Below are 25,450 nucleotides of genomic sequence, written 5' to 3' on the forward strand. Positions count from 1 at the left end.
TTTGCAGAGCTGCTGCAAGCAGGTTGTCTGCATTTCTATCAGCGGCGGAGATGGGAATATGAAATAAGTGGAAAAGGCGAAGGATTTTTTAATAAAAATCTGCCCTCTCTGAGGATTGAACTCAGGACCATAAGATTATAAGACTGACACGCTGCCTTCTGCTCTAAGAAGGCTTCCGTTTGTTGGTGTTTGTTATAACATATACTTTGTTGAGGCATCAGGGAGCCCCGATGCACAATTCTACTGCTGTTACAACATCATTTTGCAGAAAGTTAGGACAATTGGCACACGTTTGGTGCCGACCAGGGGGAATTAGCTCAAGTGGCAGAGCGCTCGCTTTGCATGTGAGAGGTAGTGGGATCAATGCCCACATTCTCCGCGAGAATTTACTCAAGAGACAAAACGTCACGACCACCAGTTGTTTCATTCAAACCACAGTTCACACATTTAAATGCATTTTCCTCATGCTGCTGCACAGAGAAGACCAATCATTTGGAGGGCTGCTGCAAGCAAGTTGCCTTCCTTTCTGCCAACAGCAGAGATGGCAACGTGACATCAGAGGTTGGAAATCGTTTGAACACAATGCTGCCCTCCCTGAAGATTATCCTCAGGAACTTCAAATGATGGGATTGATGTGCTGCCTACTGCGATAAGGAGGCATGCACTGAATTGCTCTGCAGACAGCATGACCAGTTTTGCCATCCTTACAGTCTGCATCCTGCCAAAGTGAAAAATCTTCAGAAAACATTGAGGCAGCTTAGAGAAAAATACATCAGCTTGCGATGCAGACTCAGACACGTTATCCCTTAGAACACAGGCGCAACCTGCAAGGAGAAGCTGGCGATTCACAGTGTGCCCACACCTTTGTCATTAAGATGAAGGTGAAGCCCACAAGGGCTAAAAGGGATACGCTAAACAATCCCCGTCACAAAGCAATGCATGCTGAAACAATTGAGGGAGAGAGGGAGGAAGACATTAATTGAGATAGTGTCAGAAACATTGTGCATTTAAAAGGAGGCCCAACCTACTGGCTGCTCAAAGTGTACCCACAGCTTTGGCTTTAAAATGCAGATAATGGCCTCAAGGGCTAAAAGGTGAACGGTCAACATTGAACAAACACTGTGGATTTTGAGGCTTTGCCTCAATGGCTCAGTTGGTACAGCAGAAGACCCGAGGCGTTAATACACCAAAGTCAACGCTAGCTTGCTGCTTGAATAGCGAATACAATTTATGGGTGCACTTTGAGAAGTAAGTGTGTGATAAACTATGCTTTGGTAGAAACTGTATTGCCAAATGAATAGCTGAATTATAGCTTAACATGTTGTTGTCAAGGCAGAGGAAACATCTTTTCCTGGAGGAAGGCAGTCGACAACACGGTGGTGATGCTTCTGCAATTCCATCTGCGTGCCAGCAGGAGTTCCTTTGAGCAGCAGTGCATCCAAAAAGTAGGCACTCACCTGCAAGCAAAGGAAGATTTCTATCACTGAGGCAGGGGTGTCGACTGCTCCCTTCCACTTGTGCTGACTGCAAATTTCCCTCCCAGTTTTTCTAATACGCACCTTCAGGCCCCTCACTGATCATTACCCGGCCACTGTGGTTTTCCATTCTGCTGGTTGTACAAGCTGCAGTTGCTTGGTCACGTTGAGTCGATTCGAAAAATCGCTGTGTTGAGGTAGCAGGCATAGCCAAAGCAGAATTGCTCTGCCGTTTTTCGAGTATCTTGGAGACAGAGACTGAAGTGATCCTGGGCAGCCAGAAACATGAAAACACAGCCAAGTTGGGGGAATTGTTGCAAATGTTAGAGAGCTGGATTAGCATGGTGGAGTCAGATAGATGGCCACATTCTTCACATTAATTTTCCCTTTGGGCAAAGCATCAGGCTCACCGGTCGTTTCATTGCAAGCAGTGGTGAGGCACTTTCAGATGTTTTTCATCTGCCACAACACAGTGATGCCGAATGATTTGCAGAGCTGCTGCAAGCAGGTTGTCTGCATTTCTCTCAGCGGCGGAGATGGGAATATGAAATAAGTGGAAAAGGCGAAGGATTTTTAAATAAAAATCTGCCCTCTCTGAGGATTGAACTCAGGACCATAAGATTATGAGACTGACACGCTGCCTTCTGGGCTAAGAAGGCTTCCGTTTGTTGGTGTTTGTTATAACATATACTTTGTTGAGGCATCAGGGAGCCCCGATGCACAATTCTACTGCTGTTACAACATCATTTTGCAGAAAGTTAGGACAATTGGCACACGTTTGGTGCCGACCAGGGGGAATTAGCTCAAGTGGCAGAGCGCTCGCTTTGCATGTGAGAGGTAGTGGGATCAATGCCCACATTCTCCGCGAGAATTTACTCAAGAGACAAAACGTCACGACCACCAGTTGTTTCATTCAAACCACAGTTCACACATTTAAATGCATTTTCCTCATGCTGCTGCACAGAGAAGACCAATCATTTGGAGGGCTGCTGCAAGCAAGTTGCCTTCCTTTCTGCCAACAGCAGAGATGGCAACGTGACATCAGAGGTTGGAAATCGTTTGAACACAATGCTGCCCTCCCTGAAGATTATCCTCAGGAACTTCAAATGATGGGATTGATGTGCTGCCTACTGCGATAAGGAGGCATGCACTGAATTGCTCTGCAGACAGCATGACCAGTTTTGCCATCCTTACAGTCTGCATCCTGCCAAAGTGAAAAATCTTCAGAAAACATTGAGGCAGCTTAGAGAAAAATACATCATCTTGCGATGCAGACTCAGACACGTTATCCCTTAGAACACAGGCGCAACCTGCAAGGAGAAGCTGGCGATTCACAGTGTGCCCACACCTTTGTCATTAAGATGAAGGTGAAGCCCACAAGGGCTAAAAGGGATACGCTAAACAATCCCCGTCACAAAGCAATGCATGCTGAAACAATTGAGGGAGAGAGGGAGGAAGACATTAATTGAGATAGTGTCAGAAACATTGTGCATTTAAAAGGAGGCCCAACCTACTGGCTGCTCAAAGTGTACCCACAGCTTTGGCTTTAAAATGCAGATAATGGCCTCAAGGGCTAAAAGGTGAACGGTCAACATTGAACAAACACTGTGGATTTTGAGGCTTTGCCTCAATGGCTCAGTTGGTACAGCAGAAGACCCGAGGCGTTAATACACCAAAGTCAACGCTAGCTTGCTGCTTGAATAGCGAATACAATTTATGGGTGCACTTTGAGAAGTAAGTGTGTGATAAACTATGCTTTGGTAGAAACTGTATTGCCAAATGAATAGCTGAATTATAGCTTAACATGTTGTTGTCAAGGCAGAGGAAACATCTTTTCCTGGAGGAAGGCAGTCGACAACACGGTGGTGATGCTTCTGCAATTCCATCTGCGTGCCAGCAGGAGTTCCTTTGAGCAGCAGTGCATCCAAAAAGTAGGCACTCACCTGCAAGCAAAGGAAGATTTCTATCACTGAGGCAGGGGTGTCGACTGCTCCCTTCCACTTGTGCTGACTGCAAATTTCCCTCCCAGTTTTTCTAATACGCACCTTCAGGCCCCTCACTGATCATTACCCGGCCACTGTGGTTTTCCATTCTGCTGGTGGTACAAGCTGCAGTTGCTTGGTCACGTTGAGTCGATTCGAAAAATCGCTGTGTTGAGGTAGCAGGCATAGCCAAAGCAGAATTGCTCTGCCGTTTTTCGAGTATCTTGGAGACAGAGACTGAAGTGATCCTGGGCAGCCAGAAACATGAAAACACAGCCAAGTTGGGGGAATTGTTGCAAATGTTAGAGAGCTGGATTAGCATGGTGGAGTCAGATAGATGGCCACATTCTTCACATTAATTTTCCCTTTGGGCAAAGCATCAGGCTCACCGGTCGTTTCATTGCAAGCAGTGGTGAGGCACTTTCAGATGTTTTTCATCTGCCACAACACAGTGATGCCGAATGATTTGCAGAGCTGCTGCAAGCAGGTTGTCTGCATTTCTCTCAGCGGCGGAGATGGGAATATGAAATAAGTGGAAAAGGCGAAGGATTTTTAAATAAAAATCTGCCCTCTCTGAGGATTGAACTCAGGACCTTCAGATTATGAGACTTACGCACTGCCTACTGCGCTAAGAAGGCTTCTGTTTGCTGGTATTTGTTATAACATATACTTTGTTGAGGCATCAGGGAGCCCCCATGCACAATTCGACTGCTGTTACAACATCATTTTGCAGAAAGTGAGGACAATTGGCACACGTTTGGTGCTGACCAGGGGGAATTAGCTCAAGTGGCAGAGCGCTCGCTTTGCATGTGAGAGGTAGTGGGATCGATGCCCACATTCTCCACTAGATTTTACACAAGAGACAAAACGTCACGACCATCAGTTGTTTCATTCAAACCACAGTTCACACATTTCAATGCATTTTCCTCATGCTGCTGCACAGAGAAGACCAATCATTTGGAGGGCTGCTGCAAGCAAGTTGCCTTCCTTTCTGCCAACAGCAGAGATGGCAACGTGACATCAGAGGTTGGAAATCGTTTGAACACAATGCTGCCCTGCCTGAAGATTATCCTCAGGAACTTCAAATGATGGGATTGATGTGCTGCCTACTGCGATAAGGAGGCATGCACTGAATTGCTCTGCAGACAGCATGACCATTTTTGCCATCCTTACAGTCTGCATCCTGCCAAAGTGAAAAATCTTCAGAAAACATTGAGGCAGCTCAGAGAAAAATACATCAGCATGCGATGCAGACTCAGACACGTTATCCCTTAGAACACAGGCGCAACCTGCAAGGAGAAGCTGGCGATTCACAGTGTGCCCACACCTTTGTCATTAAGATGAAGGTGAAGCCCACAAGGGCTAAAAGGGATACGCTAAACAATCCCCGTCACAAAGCAATGCATGCTGAAACAATTGAGGGAGAGAGGGAGGAAGACATTAATTGAGATAGTGTCAGAAACATTGTGCATTTAAAAGGAGGCACAACCTACTGGCTGCTCAAAGTGTACCCACAGCTTTGGCTTTAAAATGCAGATAATGGCCTCAAGGGCTAAAAGGTGAACGGTCAACATTGAACAAACACTGTGGATTTTGAGGCTTTGCCTCAATGGCTCAGTTGGTACAGCAGAAGACCCGAGGCGTTAATACACCAAAGTCAACACTAGGTCGATGCTTGAATAGCGAATACAATTTATGGGTGCACTTTGAGAAGTAAGTGTGTGATAAACTATGCTTTGGTAGAAACTGTATTGCCAAATGAATAGCTGAATTATAGCTTAACATGTTGTTGTCAAGGCAGAGGAGACATCTTTTCCTGGAGGAAGGCAGTCGACAACACGGTGGTGATGCTGCTGCAATTCCATCTGCGTGCCAGCAGGAGTTCCTTTGAGCAGCAGTGCATCCAAAAAGTAGGCACTCACCTGCAAGCAAAGGAAGATTTCTATCACTGAGGCAGGGGTGTCGACTGCTCCCTTCCACTTGTGCTGACTGCAAATTTCCCTCCCAGTTTTTCTAATACGCACCTTCAGGCCCCTCACTGATCATTACCCGGCCACTGTGGTTTTCCATTCTGCTGGTGGTACAAGCTGCAGTTGCTTGGTCACGTTGAGTCGATTCGAAAAATCGCTGTGTTGAGGTAGCAGGCATAGCCAAAGCAGAATTGCTCTGCCGTTTTTCGAGTATCTTGGAGACAGAGACTGAAGTGATCCTGGGCAGCCAGAAACATGAAAACACAGCCAAGTTGGGGGAATTGTTGCAAATGTTAGAGAGCTGGATTAGCATGGTGGAGTCAGATAGATGGCCACATTCTTCACATTAATTTTCCCTTTGGGCAAAGCATCAGGCTCACCGGTCGTTTCATTGCAAGCAGTGGTGAGGCACTTTCAGATGTTTTTCATCTGCCACAACACAGTGATGCCGAATGATTTGCAGAGCTGCTGCAAGCAGGTTGTCTGCATTTCTATCAGCGGCGGAGATGGGAATATGAAATAAGTGGAAAACGCGAAGGATTTTTTAATAAAAATCTGCCCTCTCTGAGGATTGAACTCAGGTCCTTCAGATTATGAGACTGACGCGCTGCCTACTGCGCTAAGAAGGCTTTGGTTTGTTGGTGTTTGTTATAACATATATTTTGTTGAGGCATCAGGGAGCCCCCATGCACAATTCTACTGCTGTTACAACATCATTTTGCAGAAAGTGAGGACAATTGGCACACATTTGGTGCCGACCAGGGGGAATTAGCTCAAGTTGCAGAGCGTTAGCTTTGCATGTGAGAGGTAGTGGGATCAATGCCCACAGTCTCCACTAGATTTTACACTAGAGACAAAACGTCACGACCATCAGTTGTTTCATTCAAACCACAGTTCACACATTTCAATGCATTTTCCTCATGCTGCTGCACAGAGAAGACCAATCATTTGGAGGGCTGCTGCAAGCAAGTTGCCTTCCTTTCTGCCAACAGCAGAGATGGCAACGTGACATCAGAGGTTGGAAATCGTTTGAACACAATGCTGCCCTGCCTGAAGATTATCCTCAGGAACTTCAAATGATGGGATTGATGTGCTGCCTACTGCGATAAGGAGGCATGCACGGAATTGCTCTGCAGACAGCATGACCAGTTTTGCCATCCTTACAGTCTGCATCCTGCCAAAGTGAAAAATCTTCAGAAAACATTGAGGCAGCTTAGAGAAAAATACATCAGCTTGCGATGCAGACTCAGACACGTTATCCTTTAGAACACAGGCGCAACCTGCAAGGAGAAGCTGGCGATTCACAGTGTGCCCACACCTTTGTCATTAAGATGAAGGTGAAGCCCACAAGGGCTAAAAGGGATACGCTAAACAATCCCCATCACAAAGCAATGCATGCTGAAACAATTGAGGGAGAGAGGGAGGAAGACATTAATTGAGATAGTGTCAGAAACATTGTGCATTTAAAAGGAGGCACAACCTACTGGCTGCTCAAAGTGTACCCACAGCATTGGCTTTAAAATGCAGATAACGGCCTCAAGGGCTAAAAGGTGAACGGTCAACATTGAACAAACACTGTGGATTTTGAGGCTTTGCCTCAATGGCTCAGTTGGTACAGCAGAAGACCCGAGGCGTTAATACACCAAAGTCAACGCTAGGTCGCTTCTTGAATGGCGAATACAATTTATGGGTGCACTTTTAGAAGTAAGTGTGTGATAAACAATGCTTTGGTAGAAACTGTATTGCCAAATGAATAGCTGAATTATAGCTTAACATGTTGTTGTCAAGGCAGAGGAAACATCTTTTCCTGGAGGAAGGCAGTCGACAACACGGTGGTGATGCTGCTGCAATTCCATCTGCGTGCCAGCAGGAGTTCCTTTGAGCAGCAACGCATCCAGAAAGTAGGCACTCACCTGCAAGCAAAGGAAGATTTCTATCACTGAGGCAGGGGTGTCGACTGCTCCCTTCCACTTGTGCTGACTGCAAATTTCCCTCCCAGTTTTTCTAATACGCACCTTCAGGCCCCTCACTGATCATTACCCGGCCACTGTGGTTTTCCATTCCGCTGGTGGTACAAGCTGCAGTTGCTTGGTCACGTTGAGTCGATTCGAAAAATCGCTGTGTTGAGGTAGCAGGCATAGCCAAAGCAGAATTGCTCTGCCGTTTTTCGAGTATCTTGGAGACAGAGACTGAAGTGATCCTGGGCAGCCAGAAACATGAAAACACAGCCAAGTTGGGGGAATTGTTGCAAATGTTAGAGAGCTGGATTAGCATGGTGGAGCCAGATAGATGGCCACATTCTTCACATTGATTTTCCCTTTGGGCAAAGCATCAGGCTCCCCGGTCGTTTCATTGCAAGCAGTGGTGAGGCACTTTCAGATGTTTTTCATCTGCCACAACACAGTGATGCCGAATGATTTGCAGAGCTGCTGCAAGCAGGTTGTCTGCATTTCTCTCAGCGGCGGAGATGGGAATATGAAATAAGTGGAAAAGGCGAAGGATTTTTAAATAAAAATCTGCCCTCTCTGAGGATTGAACTCAGGACCTTCAGATTATGAGACTGACGCACTGCCTACTGCGCTAAGAAGGCTTACGTTTGCTGGTGTTTGTTATAACATATACTTTGTTGAGGCATCAGGGAGCCCCCATGCACAATTCGACTGCTGTTACAACATCATTGTGCAGAAAGTGAGGACAATTGGCACACGTTTGGTGCCGACCAGGGGGAATTAGCTCAAGTGGCAGTGCGCTCGCTTCGCATGTGAGAGGTAGTGGGATCGATGCCCACATTCTCCACTAGATTTTACACAAGATACAAAACGTCACGACCATCAGTTGTTTCATTCAAACCACAGTTCACACATTTCAATGCATTTTCCTCATGCTGCTGCACAGAGAAGACCAATCATTTGGAGGGCTGCTGCAAGCAAGTTGCCTTCCTTTCTGCCAACAGCAGAGATGGCAACGTGACATCAGAGGTTGGAAATCGTTTGAACACAATGCTGCCCTCCCTGAAGATTATCCTCAGGAACTACAAATGATGGGATTGATGTGCTGCCTACTGCGATAAGGAGGCATGCACTGAATTGCTCTGCAGACAGCATGACCAGTTTTGCCATCCTTACAGTCTGCATCCTGCCAAAGTGAAAAATCTTCAGAAAACATTGAGGCAGCTTAGAGAAAAATACATCAGCTTGCGATGCAGACTCAGACACGTTATCCTTTAGAACACAGGCGCAACCTGCAAGGAGAAGCTGGCGATTCACAGTGTGCCCACACCTTTGTCATTCAGATGAAGGTGAAGCCCACAAGGGCTAAAAGGGATACGCTAAACAATCCCCGTCACAAAGCAATGCATGCTGAAACAATTGAGGGAGAGAGGGAGGAAGGCATTAATTGAGATAGTGTCAGAAACATTGTGCATTTAAAAGGAGGCACAACCTACTGGCTGCTCAAAGTGTACCCACAGCTTTGGCTTTAAAATGCAGATAATGGCCTCAAGGGCTAAAAGGTGAACGGTCAACATTGAACAAACACTGTGGATTTTGAGGCTTTGCCTCAATGGCTCAGTTGGTACAGCAGAAGACCCGAGGCGTTAATACACCAAAGTCAACGCTAGGTCGCTTCTTGAATGGCGAATACAATTTATGGGTGCACTTTTAGAAGTAAGTGCGTGATAAACAATGCTTTGGTAGAAACTGTATTGCCAAATGAATAGCTGAATTATAGCTTAACATGTTGTTGTCAAGGCAGAGGAAACATCTTTTCCTGGAGGAAGGCAGTCGACAACACGGTGGTGATGCTGCTGCAATTCCATCTGCGTGCCAGCAGGAGTTCCTTTGAGCAGCAATGCATCCAAAAAGTAGGCACTCACCTGCAAGCAAAGGAAGATTTCTATCACTGAGGCAGGGGTGTCGACTGCTCCCTTCCACTTGTGCTGACTGCAAACTTCCCTCCCTGTTTTTCCAATACGAACCTTCAGGCCCCTCACTGATCATTACCCGGCCACTGTGGTTTTCCATTCCGCTGGTGGTACAAGCTGCAGTTGCTTGGTCACGTTGAGTCGATTCGAAAAATCGCTGTGTTGAGGTAGCAGGCATAGCCAAAGCAGAATTGCTCTGCCGTTTTTCGAGTATCTTGGAGACAGTGACTGAAGTGATCCTGGGCAGCCAGAAACATGAAAACACAGCCAAGTTGGGGGAATTGTTGCAAATGTTAGAGAGCTGGATTAGCATGGTGGAGTCAGATAGATGGCCACATTCTTCACATTGATTTTCCCTTTGGGCAAAGCATCAGGCTCCCCCGTCGTTTCATTGCAAGCAGTGGTGAGGCACTTTCAGATGTTTTTCATCTGCCACAACACAGTGATGCCGAATGATTTGCAGAGCTGCTGCAAGCAGGTTGTCTGCATTTCTATCAGCGGCGGAGATAGGAATATGAAATAAGTGGAAAACGCGAAGGATTTTTTAATAAAAATCTGCCCTCTCTGAGGATTGAACTCAGGACCTTCAGATTATGAGACTGACACGCTGCCTTCTGCGCTAAGAAGGCTTCCGTTTGTTGGTGTTTGTTATAACATATACTTTGTTGAGGCATCAGGGAGCCCCCATGCACAATTGGACTGTTGTTACAACATCATTTTGCAGAAAGTGAGGACAATTGGCACACATTTGGTGCCGACCAGGGGGAATTAGCTCAAGTGGCAGAGCGCTCGCTTCGCAGGTGAGAGGTAGTGGGATCGATGCCCACATTCTCCACTAGATTTTACACAAGAGACAAAACGTCACGACCATCAGTTGTTTCATTCAAACCACAGTTCACACATTTCAATGCATTTTCCTCATGCTGCTTCACAGAGAAGACCAATCATTTGGAGGGCTGCTGCAAGCAAGTTGCCTTCCTTTCTGCCAACAGCAGAGATGGCAACGTGACATCAGAGGTTGGAAATCGTTTGAACACAATGCTGCCCTGCCTGAAGATTATCCTCAGGAACTTCAAATGATGGGATTGATGTGCTGCCTACTGCGATAAGGAGGCATGCACTGAATTGCTCTGCAGACAGCATGACCAGTTTTGCCATCCTTACAGTCTGCATCCTGCCAAAGTGAAAAATCTTCAGAAAACATTGAGGCAGCTTAGAGAAAAATACATCAGCTTGCGATGCAGACTCAGACACGTTATCCTTTAGAACACAGGCGCAACCTGCAAGGAGAAGCTGGCGATTCACAGTGTGCCCACACCTTTGTCATTAAGATGAAGGTGAAGCCCACAAGGGCTAAAAGGGATACGCTAAACAATCCCCGTCACAAAGCAATGCATGCTGAAACAATTGAGGGAGAGAGGGAGGAAGACATTAATTGAGATAGTGTCAGAAACATTGTGCATTTAAAAGGAGGCACAACCTACTGGCTGCTCAAAGTGTACCCACAGCTTTGGCTTTAAAATGCAGATAATGGCCTCAAGGGCTAAAAGGTCAACGGTCAACATGGAACAAACACTGTGGATTTTGAGGCTTTGCCTCAATGGCTCAGTTGGTACAGCAGAAGACCCGAGGCGTTAATACACCAAAGTCAACGCTAGGTCGCTTCTTGAATGGCGAATACAATTTATGGGTGCACTTTTAGAAGTAAGTGCGTGATAAACAATGCTTTGGTAGAAACTGTATTGCCAAATGAATAGCTGAATTATAGCTTAACATGTTGTTGTCAAGGCAGAGGAAACATCTTTTCCTGGAGGAAGGCAGTCGACAACACAGTGGTGATGCTGCTGCAATTCCATCTGCGTGCCAGCAGGAGTTCCTTTGAGCAGCAATGCATCCAAAAAGTACGCACTCACCTGCAAGCAAAGGAAGATTTCTATCACTGAGGCAGGGGTGTCGACTGCTCCCTTCCACTTGTGCTGACTGCAAATTTCCCTCCCTGTTTTTCCAATACGAACCTTCAGGCCCCTCACTGATCATTACCCGGCCACTGTGGTTTTCCATTCCGCTGGTGGTACAAGCTGCAGTTGCTTGGTCACGTTGAGTCGATTCGAAAAATCGCTGTGTTGAGGTAGCAGGCATAGCCAAAGCAGAATTGCTCTGCCGTTTTTCGAGTATCTTGGAGACAGTGACTGAAGTGATCCTGGGCAGCCAGAAACATGAAAACACAGCCAAGTTGGGGGAATTGTTGCAAATGTTAGAGAGCTGGATTAGCATGGTGGAGCCAGATAGATGGCCACATTCTTCACATTGATTTTCCCTTTGGGCAAAGCATCAGGCTCCCCCGTCGTTTCATTGCAAGCAGTGGTGAGGCACTTTCAGATGTTTTTCATCTGCCACAACACAGTGATGCCGAATGATTTGCAGAGCTGCTGCAAGCAGGTTGTCTGCATTTCTATCAGCGGCGGAGATGGGAATATGAAATAAGTGGAAAACGCGAAGGATTTTTTAATAAAAATCTGCCCTCTCTGAGGATTGAACTCAGGACCTTCAGATTATGAGACTGACACGCTGCCTTCTGCGCTAAGAAGGCTTCCGTTTGTTGGTGTTTGTTATAACATATACTTTGTTGAGGCATCAGGGAGCCCCTATGCACAATTCTACTGCTGTTACAACATCATTTTCCAGAAAGTTAGGACAGTTGGCACACGTTTGGTGCCGACCAGGGGGAATTAGCTCAAGTGGCAGAGCGCTCGCTTTGCATGTGAGAGGTAGTGGGATCAATGCCCACATTCTCCGCGAGATTTTACTCAAGAGACAAAACGTCACGACCACCAGTTGTTTCATTCAAACCACAGTTCACACATTTAAATGCATTTTCCTCATGCTGCTGCACAGAGAAGACCAATCATTTGGAGGGCTGCTGCAAGCAAGTTGCCTTCCTTTCTGCCAACAGCAGAGATGGCAACGTGACATCAGAGGTTGGAAATCGTTTGAACACAATGCTGCCCTGCCTGAAGATTATCCTCAGGAACTTCAAATGATGGGATTGATGTGCTGCCTACTGCGATAAGGAGGCATGCACTGAATTGCTCTGCAGACAGCATGACCAGTTTTGCCATCCTTACAGTCTGCATCCTGCCAAAGTGAAAAATCTTCAGAAAACATTGAGGCAGCTTAGAGAAAAATACATCAGCTTGCGATGCAGACTCAGACACGTTATCCCTTAGAACACAGGCGCAACCTGCAAGGAGAAGCTGGCGATTCACAGTGTGCCCACACCTTTGTCATTAAGATGAAGGTGAAGCCCACAAGGGCTAAAAGAGATACGCTAAACAATCCCCGTCACAAAGCAATGCATGCTGAAACAATTGAGGGAGAGAGGGAGGAAGACATTAATTGAGATAGTGTCAGAAACATTGTGCATTTAAAAGGAGGCACAACCTACTGGCTGCTCAAAGTGTACCCACAGCTTTGGCTTTAAAATGCAGATAAAGGCCTCAAGGGCTAAAAGGTGAACGGTCAACATTGAACAAACACTGTGGATTTTGAGGCTTTGCCTCAATGGCTCAGTTGGTACAGCAGAAGACCGGAGGCGTTAATACACCAAAGTCAACGCTAGCTTGCTGCTTGAATAGCGAATACAATTTATGGGTGCACTTTGAGAAGTAAGTGTGTGATAAACTATGCTTTGGTAGAAACTGTATTGCCAAATGAATAGCTGAATTATAGCTTAACATGTTGTTGTCAAGGCAGAGGAAACATCTTTTCCTGGAGGAAGGCAGTCGACAACACGGTGGTGATGCTGCTGCAATTCCATCTGCGTGCCAGCAGGAGTTCCTTTGAGCAGCAGTGCATCCAAAAAGTAGGCACTCACCTGCAAGCAAAGGAAGATTTCTATCACTGAGGCAGGGGTGTCGACTGCTCCCTTCCACTTGTGCTGACTGCAAATTTCATAGAACATAGAACATAGAAAATACAGCACAGAACAGGCCCTTCGGCCCACGATGTTGTGCCGAACCTTTGTCCGAGATTAATCATAGATTATCATTGAATTTACAGTGCAGAAGGAGGCCATTCGGCCCTTTGAGTCTGCACCGGCTCTTGGAAAGAGCACCCTACCCAAACTCAACACCTCCCTCCCAGTTTTTCTAATACGCACCTTCAGGCCCATCACTGATCATTACCCGGCCACTGTGGTTTTCCATTCTGCTGGTGGTACAAGCTGCAGTTGCTTGGTCACGTTGAGTCGATTCGAAAAATCGCTGTGTTGAGGTAGCAGGCATAGCCAAAGCAGAATTGCTCTGCCGTTTTTCGAGTATCTTGGAGACAGAGACTGAAGTGATCCTGGGCAGCCAGAAACATGAAAACACAGCCAAGTTGGGGGAATTGTTGCAAATGTTAGAGAGCTGGATTAGCATGGTGGAGTCAGATAGATGGCCACATTCTTCACATTAATTTTCCCTTTGGGCAAAGCATCAGGCTCACCGGTCGTTTCATTGCAAGCAGTGGTGAGGCACTTTCAGACGTTTTTCATCTGCCACAACACAGTGATGCCGAATGATTTGCAGAGCTGCTGCAAGCAGGTTGTCTGCATTTCTATCAGCGGCGGAGATGGGAATATGAAATAAGTGGAAAACGCGAAGAATTTTTTAATAAAAATCTGCCCTCTCTGAGGATTGAACTCAGGACCTTCAGATTATGAGACTGACGCGCTGCCTACTGCGCTAAGAAGGCTTCTGTTTGTTGGTGTTTGTTATAACATATACTTTGTTGAGGCATCAGGGAGCCCCCATGCACAATTCTCCTGCTGTTACAACATCATTTTGCAGAAAGTGAGGACAATTGGCACACATTTGGTGCCGACCAGGGGGAATTAGCTCAAGTTGCAGAGCGTTAGCTTTGCATGTGAGAGGTAGTGGGATCAATGCCCACATTCTCCACTAGATTATACACTGGAGACAAAACGTCACGACCATCAGTTGTTTCATTCAAACCACAGTTCACACATTTAAATGCATTTTCCTCATGCTGCTGCACAGAGAAGACCAATCATTTGGAGGGCTGCTGCAAGCAAGTTGCCTTCCTTTCTGCCAACAGCAGAGATGGCAACGTGACATCAGAGGTTGGAAATCGTTTGAACACAATGCTGCCCTGCCTGAAGATTATCCTCAGGAACTTCAAATGATGGGATTGATGTGCTGCCTACTGCGATAAGGAGGCATGCACTGAATTGCTCTGCAGACAGCATGACCAGTTTTGCCATCCTTACAGTCTGCATCCTGCCAAAGTGAAAAATCTTCAGAAAACATTGAGGCAGCTTAGAGAAAAATACATCAGCTTGCGATGCAGACTCAGACACGTTATCCTTTAGAACACAGGCGCAACCTGCAAGGAGAAGCTGGCGATTCACAGTGTGCCCACACCTTTGTCATTAAGATGAAGGTGAAGCCCACAAGGGCTAAAAGGGATACGCTAAACAATCCCCGTCACAAAGCAATGCATGCTGAAACAATTGAGGGAGAGAGGGAGGAAGACATTAATTGAGATAGTGTCAGAAACATTGTGCATTTAAAAGGAGGCACAACCTACTGGCTGCTCAAAGTGTACCCACAGCATTGGCTTTAAAATGCAGATAACGGCCTCAAGGGCAAAAGGTGAACGGTCAACATTGAACAAACACTGTGGATTTTGAGGCTTTGCCTCAATGGCTCAGTTGGTACAGCAGAAGCCCCGAGGCGTTAATACACCAAAGTCAACGCTAGGTCGCTTCTTGAATGGCGAATACAATTTATGGGTGCACTTTTAGAAGTAAGTGTGTGATAAACTATGCTTTGGTAGAAACTGTATTGCCAAATGAATAGCTGAATTATAGCTTAACATGTTGTTGTCAAGGCAGAGGAAACATCTTTTCCTGGAGGAAGGCAGTCGACAACACGGTGGTGATGCTGCTGCAATTCCATCTGCGTGCCAGCAGGAGTTCCTTTGAGCAGCAACGCATCCAAAAAGTAGGCACTCACCTGCAAGCAAAGGAAGATTTCTATCACTGAGGCAGGGGTGTCGACTGCTCCCTTCCACTTGTGCTGACTGCAAATTTCCCTCCCAGTTTTTCTAATACGCACCTTCAGGCCCCTCACTGATCATTACCCGGCCACTGTGGTTTTCCATTCCGCTGGTGGTACAAGCTGCAGTTGCTTGGTCACGTTGAGTCGATTCGAAAAATCGCTGTGTTGAGGTAGCAGGCATAGCCAAAGCAGAATTGCTCTGCCGTTTTTCGAGTATCTTGGAGACAGAGACTGAAGTGATCCTGGGCAGCCAGAAACATGAAAACACAGCCAAGTTGGGGGAATTGTTGCAAATGTTAGAGAGCTGGATTAGCATGGTGGAGCCAGATAGATGGCCACATTCTTCACATTGATTTTCCCTTTGGGCAAAGCATCAGGCTCCCCGGTCGTTTCATTGCAAGCAGTGGTGAGGCACTTTCAGATGTTTTTCATCTGCCACAACACAGTGATGCCGAATGATTTGCAGAGCTGCTGCAAGCAGGTTGTCTGCATTTCTATCAGCGGCGGAGATGGGAATATGAAATAAGTGGAAAAGGCGAAGGATTTTTTAATAAAAATCTGCCCTCTCTGAGGATTGAACTCAGGACCATAAGATTATAAGACTGACACGCTGCCTTCTGCTCTAAGAAGGCTTCCGTTTGTTGGTGTTTGTTATAACATATACTTTGTTGAGGCATCAGGGAGCCCCGATGCACAATTCTACTGCTGTTACAACATCATTTTGCAGAAAGTTAGGACAATTGGCACACGTTTGGTGCCGACCAGGGGGAATTAGCTCAAGTGGCAGAGCGCTCGCTTCGCATGTGAGAGGTAGTGGGATCGATGCCCACATTCTCCACTAGATTTTACACTAGAGACAAAACATCACGACCATCAGTTGTTTCATTCAAACCACAGTTCACACATTTAAATGCATTTTCCTCATGCTGCTGCACAGAGAAGACCAATCATTTGGAGGGCTGCTGCAAGCAAGTTGCCTTCCTTTCTGCCAACAGCAGAGATGGCAACGTGACATCAGAGGTTGGAAATCGTTTGAACACAATGCTGCCCTCCCTGAAGATTATCCTCAGGAACTTCAAATGATGGGATTGATGTGCTGCCTACTGCGATAAGGAGGCATGCACTGAATTGCTCTGCAGACAGCATGACCAGTTTTGCCATCCTTACAGTCTGCATCCTGCCAAAGTGAAAAATCTTCAGAAAACATTGAGGCAGCTTAGAGAAAAATACATCAGCTTGCGATGCAGACTCAGACACGTTATCCCTTAGAACACAGGCGCAACCTGCAAGGAGAAGCTGGCGATTCACAGTGTGCCCACACCTTTGTCATTAAGATGAAGGTGAAGCCCACAAGGGCTAAAAGGGATACGCTAAACAATCCCCGTCACAAAGCAATGCATGCTGAAACAATTGAGGGAGAGAGGGAGGAAGACATTAATTGAGATAGTGTCAGAAACATTGTGCATTTAAAAGGAGGCCCAACCTACTGGCTGCTCAAAGTGTACCCACAGCTTTGGCTTTAAAATGCAGATAATGGCCTCAAGGGCTAAAAGGTGAACGGTCAACATTGAACAAACACTGTGGATTTTGAGGCTTTGCCTCAATGGCTCAGTTGGTACAGCAGAAGACCCGAGGCGTTAATACACCAAAGTCAACGCTAGCTTGCTGCTTGAATAGCGAATACAATTTATGGGTGCACTTTGAGAAGTAAGTGTGTGATAAACTATGCTTTGGTAGAAACTGTATTGCCAAATGAATAGCTGAATTATAGCTTAACATGTTGTTGTCAAGGCAGAGGAAACATCTTTTCCTGGAGGAAGGCAGTCGACAACACGGTGGTGATGCTTCTGCAATTCCATCTGCGTGCCAGCAGGAGTTCCTTTGAGCAGCAGTGCATCCAAAAAGTAGGCACTCACCTGCAAGCAAAGGAAGATTTCTATCACTGAGGCAGGGGTGTCGACTGCTCCCTTCCACTTGTGCTGACTGCAAACTTCCCTCCCTGTTTTTCCAATACGAACCTTCAGGCCCCTCACTGATCATTACCCGGCCACTGTGGTTTTCCATTCCGCTGGTGGTACAAGCTGCAGTTGCTTGGTCACGTTGAGTCGATTCGAAAAATCGCTGTGTTGAGGTAGCAGGCATAGCCAAAGCAGAATTGCTCTGCCGTTTTTCGAGTATCTTGGAGACAGTGACTGAAGTGATCCTGGGCAGCCAGAAACATGAAAACACAGCCAAGTTGGGGGAATTGTTGCAAATGTTAGAGAGCTGGATTAGCATGGTGGAGTCAGATAGATGGCCACATTCTTCACATTGATTTTCCCTTTGGGCAAAGCATCAGGCTCCCCCGTCGTTTCATTGCAAGCAGTGGTGAGGCACTTTCAGATGTTTTTCATCTGCCACAACACAGTGATGCCGAATGATTTGCAGAGCTGCTGCAAGCAGGTTGTCTGCATTTCTATCAGCGGCGGAGATAGGAATATGAAATAAGTGGAAAACGCGAAGGATTTTTTAATAAAAATCTGCCCTCTCTGAGGATTGAACTCAGGACCTTCAGATTATGAGACTGACACGCTGCCGTCTGCGCTAAGAAGGCTTCGGTTTGCTGGTGTTTGTTATAACATATACTTTGTTGAGGCATCAGGGAGCCCCCATGCACAATTGGACTGTTGTTACAACATCATTTTGCAGAAAGTGAGGACAATTGGCACACATTTGGTGCCGACCAGGGGGAATTAGCTCAAGTGGCAGAGCGCTCACTTCGCAGGTGAGAGGTAGTGGGATCGATGCCCACATTCTCCACTAGATTTTACACAAGAGACAAAACGTCACGACCATCAGTTGTTTCATTCAAACCACAGTTCACACATTTCAATGCATTTTCCTCATGCTGCTTCACAGAGAAGACCAATCATTTGGAGGGCTGCTGCAAGCAAGTTGCCTTCCTTTCTGCCAACAGCAGAGATGGCAACGTGACATCAGAGGTTGGAAATCGTTTGAACACAATGCTGCCCTCCCTGAAGATTATCCTCAGGAACTACAAATGATGGGATTGATGTGCTGCCTACTGCGATAAGGAGGCATGCACTGAATTGCTCTGCAGACAGCATGACCAGTTTTGCCATCCTTACAGTCTGCATCCTGCCAAAGTGAAAAATCTTCAGAAAACATTGAGGCAGCTTAGAGAAAAATACATCAGCATGCGATGCAGACTCAGACACGTTATCCCTTAGAACACAGGCGCAACCTGCAAGGAGAAGCTGGCGATTCACAGTGTGCCCACACCTTTGTCATTAAGATGAAGGTGAAGCCCACAAGGGCTAAAAGGGATACGCTAAACAATCCCCGTCACAAAGCAATGCATGCTGAAACAATTGAGGGAGAGAGGGAGGAAGACATTAATTGAGATAGTGTCAGAAACATTGTGCATTTAAAAGGAGGCCCAACCTACTGGCTGCTCAAAGTGTACCCACAGCTTTGGCTTTAAAATGCAGATAATGGCCTCAAGGGCTAAAAGGTGAACGGTCAACATTGAACAAACACTGTGGATTTTGAGGCTTTGCCTCAATGGCTCAGTTGGTACAGCAGAAGACCGGAGGCGTTAATACACCAAAGTCAACGCTAGCTTGCTGCTTGAATAGCGAATACAATTTATGGGTGCACTTTGAGAAGTAAGTGTGTGATAAACTATGCTTTGGTAGAAACTGTATTGCCAAATGAATAGCTGAATTATAGCTTAACATGTTGTTGTCAAGGCAGAGGAAACATCTTTTCCTGGAGGAAGGCAGTCGACAACACGGTGGTGATGCTGCTGCAATTCCATCTGCGTGCCAGCAGGAGTTCCTTTGAGCAGCAGTGCATCCAAAAAGTAGGCACTCACCTGCAAGCAAAGGAAGATTTCTATCACTGAGGCAGGGGTGTCGACTGCTCCCTTCCACTTGTGCTGACTGCAAATTTCATAGAACATAGAACATAGAAAATACAGCACAGAACAGGCCCTTCGGCCCACGATGTTGTGCCGAACCTTTGTCCGAGATTAATCATAGATTATCATTGAATTTACAGTGCAGAAGGAGGCCATTCGGCCCTTTGAGTCTGCACCGGCTCTTGGAAAGAGCACCCTACCCAAACTCAACACCTCCCTCCCAGTTTTTCTAATACGCACCTTCAGGCCCATCACTGATCATTACCCGGCCACTGTGGTTTTCCATTCTGCTGGTGGTACAAGCTGCAGTTGCTTGGTCACGTTGAGTCGATTCGAAAAATCGCTGTGTTGAGGTAGCAGGCATAGCCAAAGCAGAATTGCTCTGCCGTTTTTCGAGTATCTTGGAGACAGAGACTGAAGTGATCCTGGGCAGCCAGAAACATGAAAACACAGCCAAGTTGGGGGAATTGTTGCAAATGTTAGAGAGCTGGATTAGCATGGTGGAGTCAGATAGATGGCCACATTCTTCACATTAATTTTCCCTTTGGGCAAAGCATCAGGCTCACCGGTCGTTTCATTGCAAGCAGTGGTGAGGCACTTTCAGACGTTTTTCATCTGCCACAACACAGTGATGCCGAATGATTTGCAGAGCTGCTGCAAGCAGGTTGTCTGCATTTCTATCAGCGGCGGAGATGGGAATATGAAATAAGTGGAAAACGCGAAGGATTTTTTAATAAAAATCTGCCCTCTCTGAGGATTGAACTCAGGACCTTCAGATTATGAGACTGACGCGCTGCCTACTGCGCTAAGAAGGCTTCTGTTTGTTGGTGTTTGTTATAACATATACTTTGTTGAGGCATCAGGGAGCCACCATGCACAATTCTCCTGCTGTTACAACATCATTTTGCAGAAAGTGAGGACAATTGGCACACATTTGGTGCCGACCAGGGGGAATTAGCTCAAGTTGCAGAGCGTTAGCTTTGCATGTGAGAGGTAGTGGGATCAATGCCCACATTCTCCACTAGATTATACACTGGAGACAAAACGTCACGACCATCAGTTGTTTCATTCAAACCACAGTTCACACATTTAAATGCATTTTCCTCATGCTGCTGCACAGAGAAGACCAATCATTTGGAGGGCTGCTGCAAGCAAGTTGCCTTCCTTTCTGCCAACAGCAGAGATGGCAACGTGACATCAGAGGTTGGAAATCGTTTGAACACAATGCTGCCCTGCCTGAAGATTATCCTCAGGAACTTCAAATGATGGGATTGATGTGCTGCCTACTGCGATAAGGAGGCATGCACTGAATTGCTCTGCAGACAGCATGACCAGTTTTGCCATCCTTACAGTCTGCATCCTGCCAAAGTGAAAAATCTTCAGAAAACATTGAGGCAGCTTAGAGAAAAATACATCAGCTTGCGATGCAGACTCAGACACGTTATCCTTTAGAACACAGGCGCAACCTGCAAGGAGAAGCTGGCGATTCACAGTGTGCCCACACCTTTGTCATTAAGATGAAGGTGAAGCCCACAAGGGCTAAAAGGGATACGCTAAACAATCCCCGTCACAAAGCAATGCATGCTGAAACAATTGAGGGAGAGAGGGAGGAAGACATTAATTGAGATAGTGTCAGAAACATTGTGCATTTAAAAGGAGGCACAACCTACTGGCTGCTCAAAGTGTACCCACAGCATTGGCTTTAAAATGCAGATAACGGCCTCAAGGGCAAAAGGTGAACGGTCAACATTGAACAAACACTGTGGATTTTGAGGCTTTGCCTCAATGGCTCAGTTGGTACAGCAGAAGCCCCGAGGCGTTAATACACCAAAGTCAACGCTAGGTCGCTTCTTGAATGGCGAATACAATTTATGGGTGCACTTTTAGAAGTAAGTGTGTGATAAACTATGCTTTGGTAGAAACTGTATTGCCAAATGAATAGCTGAATTATAGCTTAACATGTTGTTGTCAAGGCAGAGGAAACATCTTTTCCTGGAGGAAGGCAGTCGACAACACGGTGGTGATGCTGCTGCAATTCCATCTGCGTGCCAGCAGGAGTTCCTTTGAGCAGCAACGCATCCAAAAAGTAGGCACTCACCTGCAAGCAAAGGAAGATTTCTATCACTGAGGCAGGGGTGTCGACTGCTCCCTTCCACTTGTGCTGACTGCAAATTTCCCTCCCAGTTTTTCTAATACGCACCTTCAGGCCCCTCACTGATCATTACCCGGCCACTGTGGTTTTCCATTCCGCTGGTGGTACAAGCTGCAGTTGCTTGGTCACGTTGAGTCGATTCGAAAAATCGCTGTGTTGAGGTAGCAGGCATAGCCAAAGCAGAATTGCTCTGCCGTTTTTCGAGTATCTTGGAGACAGAGACTGAAGTGATCCTGGGCAGCCAGAAACATGAAAACACAGCCAAGTTGGGGGAATTGTTGCAAATGTTAGAGAGCTGGATTAGCATGGTGGAGCCAGATAGATGGCCACATTCTTCACATTGATTTTCCCTTTGGGCAAAGCATCAGGCTCCCCGGTCGTTTCATTGCAAGCAGTGGTGAGGCACTTTCAGATGTTTTTCATCTGCCACAACACAGTGATGCCGAATGATTTGCAGAGCTGCTGCAAGCAGGTTGTCTGCATTTCTATCAGCGGCGGAGATGGGAATATGAAATAAGTGGAAAAGGCGAAGGATTTTTTAATAAAAATCTGCCCTCTCTGAGGATTGAACTCAGGACCATAAGATTATAAGACTGACACGCTGCCTTCTGCTCTAAGAAGGCTTCCGTTTGTTGGTGTTTGTTATAACATATACTTTGTTGAGGCATCAGGGAGCCCCGATGCACAATTCTACTGCTGTTACAACATCATTTTGCAGAAAGTTAGGACAATTGGCACACATTTGGTGCCGACCAGGGGGAATTAGCTCAAGTGGCAGAGCGCTCGCTTTGCATGTGAGAGGTAGTGGGATCAATGCCCACATTCTCCGCGAGAATTTACTCAAGAGACAAAACGTCACGACCACCAGTTGTTTCATTCAAACCACAGTTCACACATTTAAATGCATTTTCCTCATGCTGCTGCACAGAGAAGACCAATCATTTGGAGGGCTGCTGCAAGCAAGTTGCCTTCCTTTCTGCCAACAGCAGAGATGGCAACGTGACATCAGAGGTTGGAAATCGTTTGAACACAATGCTGCCCTCCCTGAAGATTATCCTCAGGAACTTCAAATGATGGGATTGATGTGCTGCCTACTGCGATAAGGAGGCATGCACTGAATTGCTCTGCAGACAGCATGACCAGTTTTGCCATCCTTACAGTCTGCATCCTGCCAAAGTGAAAAATCTTCAGAAAACATTGAGGCAGCTTAGAGAAAAATACATCAGCTTGCGATGCAGACTCAGACACGTTATCCCTTAGAACACAGGCGCAACCTGCAAGGAGAAGCTGGCGATTCACAGTGTGCCCACACCTTTGTCATTAAGATGAAGGTGAAGCCCACAAGGGCTAAAAGGGATACGCTAAACAATCCCCGTCACAAAGCAATGCATGCTGAAACAATTGAGGGAGAGAGGGAGGAAGACATTAATTGAGATAGTGTCAGAAACATTGTGCATTTAAAAGGAGGCCCAACCTACTGGCTGCTCAAAGTGTACCCACAGCTTTGGCTTTAAAATGCAGATAATGGCCTCAAGGGCTAAAAGGTGAACGGTCAACATTGAACAAACACTGTGGATTTTGAGGCTTTGCCTCAATGGCTCAGTTGGTACAGCAGAAGACCCGAGGCGTTAATACACCAAAGTCAACGCTAGCTTGCTGCTTGAATAGCGAATACAATTTATGGGTGCACTTTGAGAAGTAAGTGTGTGATAAACTATGCTTTGGTAGAAACTGTATTGCCAAATGAATAGCTGAATTATAGCTTAACATGTTGTTGTCAAGGCAGAGGAAACATCTTTTCCTGGAGGAAGGCAGTCGACAACACGGTGGTGATGCTTCTGCAATTCCATCTGCGTGCCAGCAGGAGTTCCTTTGAGCAGCAGTGCATCCAAAAAGTAGGCACTCACCTGCAAGCAAAGGAAGATTTCTATCACTGAGGCAGGGGTGTCGACTGCTCCCTTCCACTTGTGCTGACTGCAAATTTCCCTCCCAGTTTTTCTAATACGCACCTTCAGGCCCCTCACTGATCATTACCCGGCCACTGTGGTTTTCCATTCTGCTGGTTGTACAAGCTGCAGTTGCTTGGTCACGTTGAGTCGATTCGAAAAATCGCTGTGTTGAGGTAGCAGGCATAGCCAAAGCAGAATTGCTCTGCCGTTTTTCGAGTATCTTGGAGACAGAGACTGAAGTGATCCTGGGCAGCCAGAAACATGAAAACACAGCCAAGTTGGGGGAATTGTTGCAAATGTTAGAGAGCTGGATTAGCATGGTGGAGTCAGATAGATGGCCACATTCTTCACATTAATTTTCCCTTTGGGCAAAGCATCAGGCTCACCGGTCGTTTCATTGCAAGCAGTGGTGAGGCACTTTCAGATGTTTTTCATCTGCCACAACACAGTGATGCCGAATGATTTGCAGAGCTGCTGCAAGCAGGTTGTCTGCATTTCTCTCAGCGGCGGAGATGGGAATATGAAATAAGTGGAAAAGGCGAAGGATTTTTAAATAAAAATCTGCCCTCTCTGAGGATTGAACTCAGGACCATAAGATTATGAGACTGACACGCTGCCTTCTGGGCTAAGAAGGCTTCCGTTTGTTGGTGTTTGTTATAACATATACTTTGTTGAGGCATCAGGGAGCCCCGATGCACAATTCTACTGCTGTTACAACATCATTTTGCAGAAAGTTAGGACAATTGGCACACGTTTGGTGCCGACCAGGGGGAATTAGCTCAAGTGGCAGAGCGCTCGCTTTGCATGTGAGAGGTAGTGGGATCAATGCCCACATTCTCCGCGAGAATTTACTCAAGAGACAAAACGTCACGACCACCAGTTGTTTCATTCAAACCACAGTTCACACATTTAAATGCATTTTCCTCATGCTGCTGCACAGAGAAGACCAATCATTTGGAGGGCTGCTGCAAGCAAGTTGCCTTCCTTTCTGCCAACAGCAGAGATGGCAACGTGACATCAGAGGTTGGAAATCGTTTGAACACAATGCTGCCCTCCCTGAAGATTATCCTCAGGAACTTCAAATGATGGGATTGATGTGCTGCCTACTGCGATAAGGAGGCATGCACTGAATTGCTCTGCAGACAGCATGACCAGTTTTGCCATCCTTACAGTCTGCATCCTGCCAAAGTGAAAAATCTTCAGAAAACATTGAGGCAGCTTAGAGAAAAATACATCATCTTGCGATGCAGACTCAGACACGTTATCCCTTAGAACACAGGCGCAACCTGCAAGGAGAAGCTGGCGATTCACAGTGTGCCCACACCTTTGTCATTAAGATGAAGGTGAAGCCCACAAGGGCTAAAAGGGATACGCTAAACAATCCCCGTCACAAAGCAATGCATGCTGAAACAATTGAGGGAGAGAGGGAGGAAGACATTAATTGAGATAGTGTCAGAAACATTGTGCATTTAAAAGGAGGCCCAACCTACTGGCTGCTCAAAGTGTACCCACAGCTTTGGCTTTAAAATGCAGATAATGGCCTCAAGGGCTAAAAGGTGAACGGTCAACATTGAACAAACACTGTGGATTTTGAGGCTTTGCCTCAATGGCTCAGTTGGTACAGCAGAAGACCCGAGGCGTTAATACACCAAAGTCAACGCTAGCTTGCTGCTTGAATAGCGAATACAATTTATGGGTGCACTTTGAGAAGTAAGTGTGTGATAAACTATGCTTTGGTAGAAACTGTATTGCCAAATGAATAGCTGAACTATAGCTTAACATGTTGTTGTCAAGGCAGAGGAAACATCTTTTCCTGGAGGAAGGCAGTCGACAACACGGTGGTGATGCTTCTGCAATTCCATCTGCGTGCCAGCAGGAGTTCCTTTGAGCAGCAGTGCATCCAAAAAGTAGGCACTCACCTGCAAGCAAAGGAAGATTTCTATCACTGAGGCAGGGGTGTCGACTGCTCCCTTCCACTTGTGCTGACTGCAAATTTCCCTCCCAGTTTTTCTAATA

General features: G+C 46.3%; 8 non-coding genes across 8 annotated transcripts; all 8 read right to left on the bottom strand.

Moving 5' to 3' along the window:
- Positions 1–4,022: 4,022 nt before the first annotated feature.
- Positions 4,023–4,095, bottom strand: trnam-cau (transfer RNA methionine (anticodon CAU)). Its single transcript has one exon. It is a non-coding gene; the product is annotated as a tRNA-Met (tRNA).
- A 1,888-nt stretch (positions 4,096–5,983) lies between these two features.
- Positions 5,984–6,056, bottom strand: trnam-cau (transfer RNA methionine (anticodon CAU)). Its single transcript has one exon. It is a non-coding gene; the product is annotated as a tRNA-Met (tRNA).
- A 1,888-nt stretch (positions 6,057–7,944) lies between these two features.
- Positions 7,945–8,017, bottom strand: trnam-cau (transfer RNA methionine (anticodon CAU)). Its single transcript has one exon. It is a non-coding gene; the product is annotated as a tRNA-Met (tRNA).
- Positions 8,018–9,905: 1,888 nt separating this feature from the next.
- On the bottom strand, positions 9,906–9,978 carry trnam-cau (transfer RNA methionine (anticodon CAU)). Its single transcript has one exon. It is a non-coding gene; the product is annotated as a tRNA-Met (tRNA).
- Positions 9,979–11,866: 1,888 nt separating this feature from the next.
- trnam-cau (transfer RNA methionine (anticodon CAU)) lies at positions 11,867–11,939 on the bottom strand. The gene has a single exon. It is a non-coding gene; the product is annotated as a tRNA-Met (tRNA).
- A 2,071-nt stretch (positions 11,940–14,010) lies between these two features.
- Positions 14,011–14,083, bottom strand: trnam-cau (transfer RNA methionine (anticodon CAU)). Its single transcript has one exon. It is a non-coding gene; the product is annotated as a tRNA-Met (tRNA).
- Positions 14,084–17,931: 3,848 nt separating this feature from the next.
- On the bottom strand, positions 17,932–18,004 carry trnam-cau (transfer RNA methionine (anticodon CAU)). Its single transcript has one exon. It is a non-coding gene; the product is annotated as a tRNA-Met (tRNA).
- A 2,071-nt stretch (positions 18,005–20,075) lies between these two features.
- Positions 20,076–20,148, bottom strand: trnam-cau (transfer RNA methionine (anticodon CAU)). Its single transcript has one exon. It is a non-coding gene; the product is annotated as a tRNA-Met (tRNA).
- Positions 20,149–25,450: the final 5,302 nt, after the last annotated feature.

Source organism: Scyliorhinus torazame, chromosome 11 (assembly GCF_047496885.1).
Source record: "Scyliorhinus torazame isolate Kashiwa2021f chromosome 11, sScyTor2.1, whole genome shotgun sequence".
Classification (NCBI taxonomy): domain Eukaryota; kingdom Metazoa; phylum Chordata; class Chondrichthyes; order Carcharhiniformes; family Scyliorhinidae; genus Scyliorhinus; species Scyliorhinus torazame.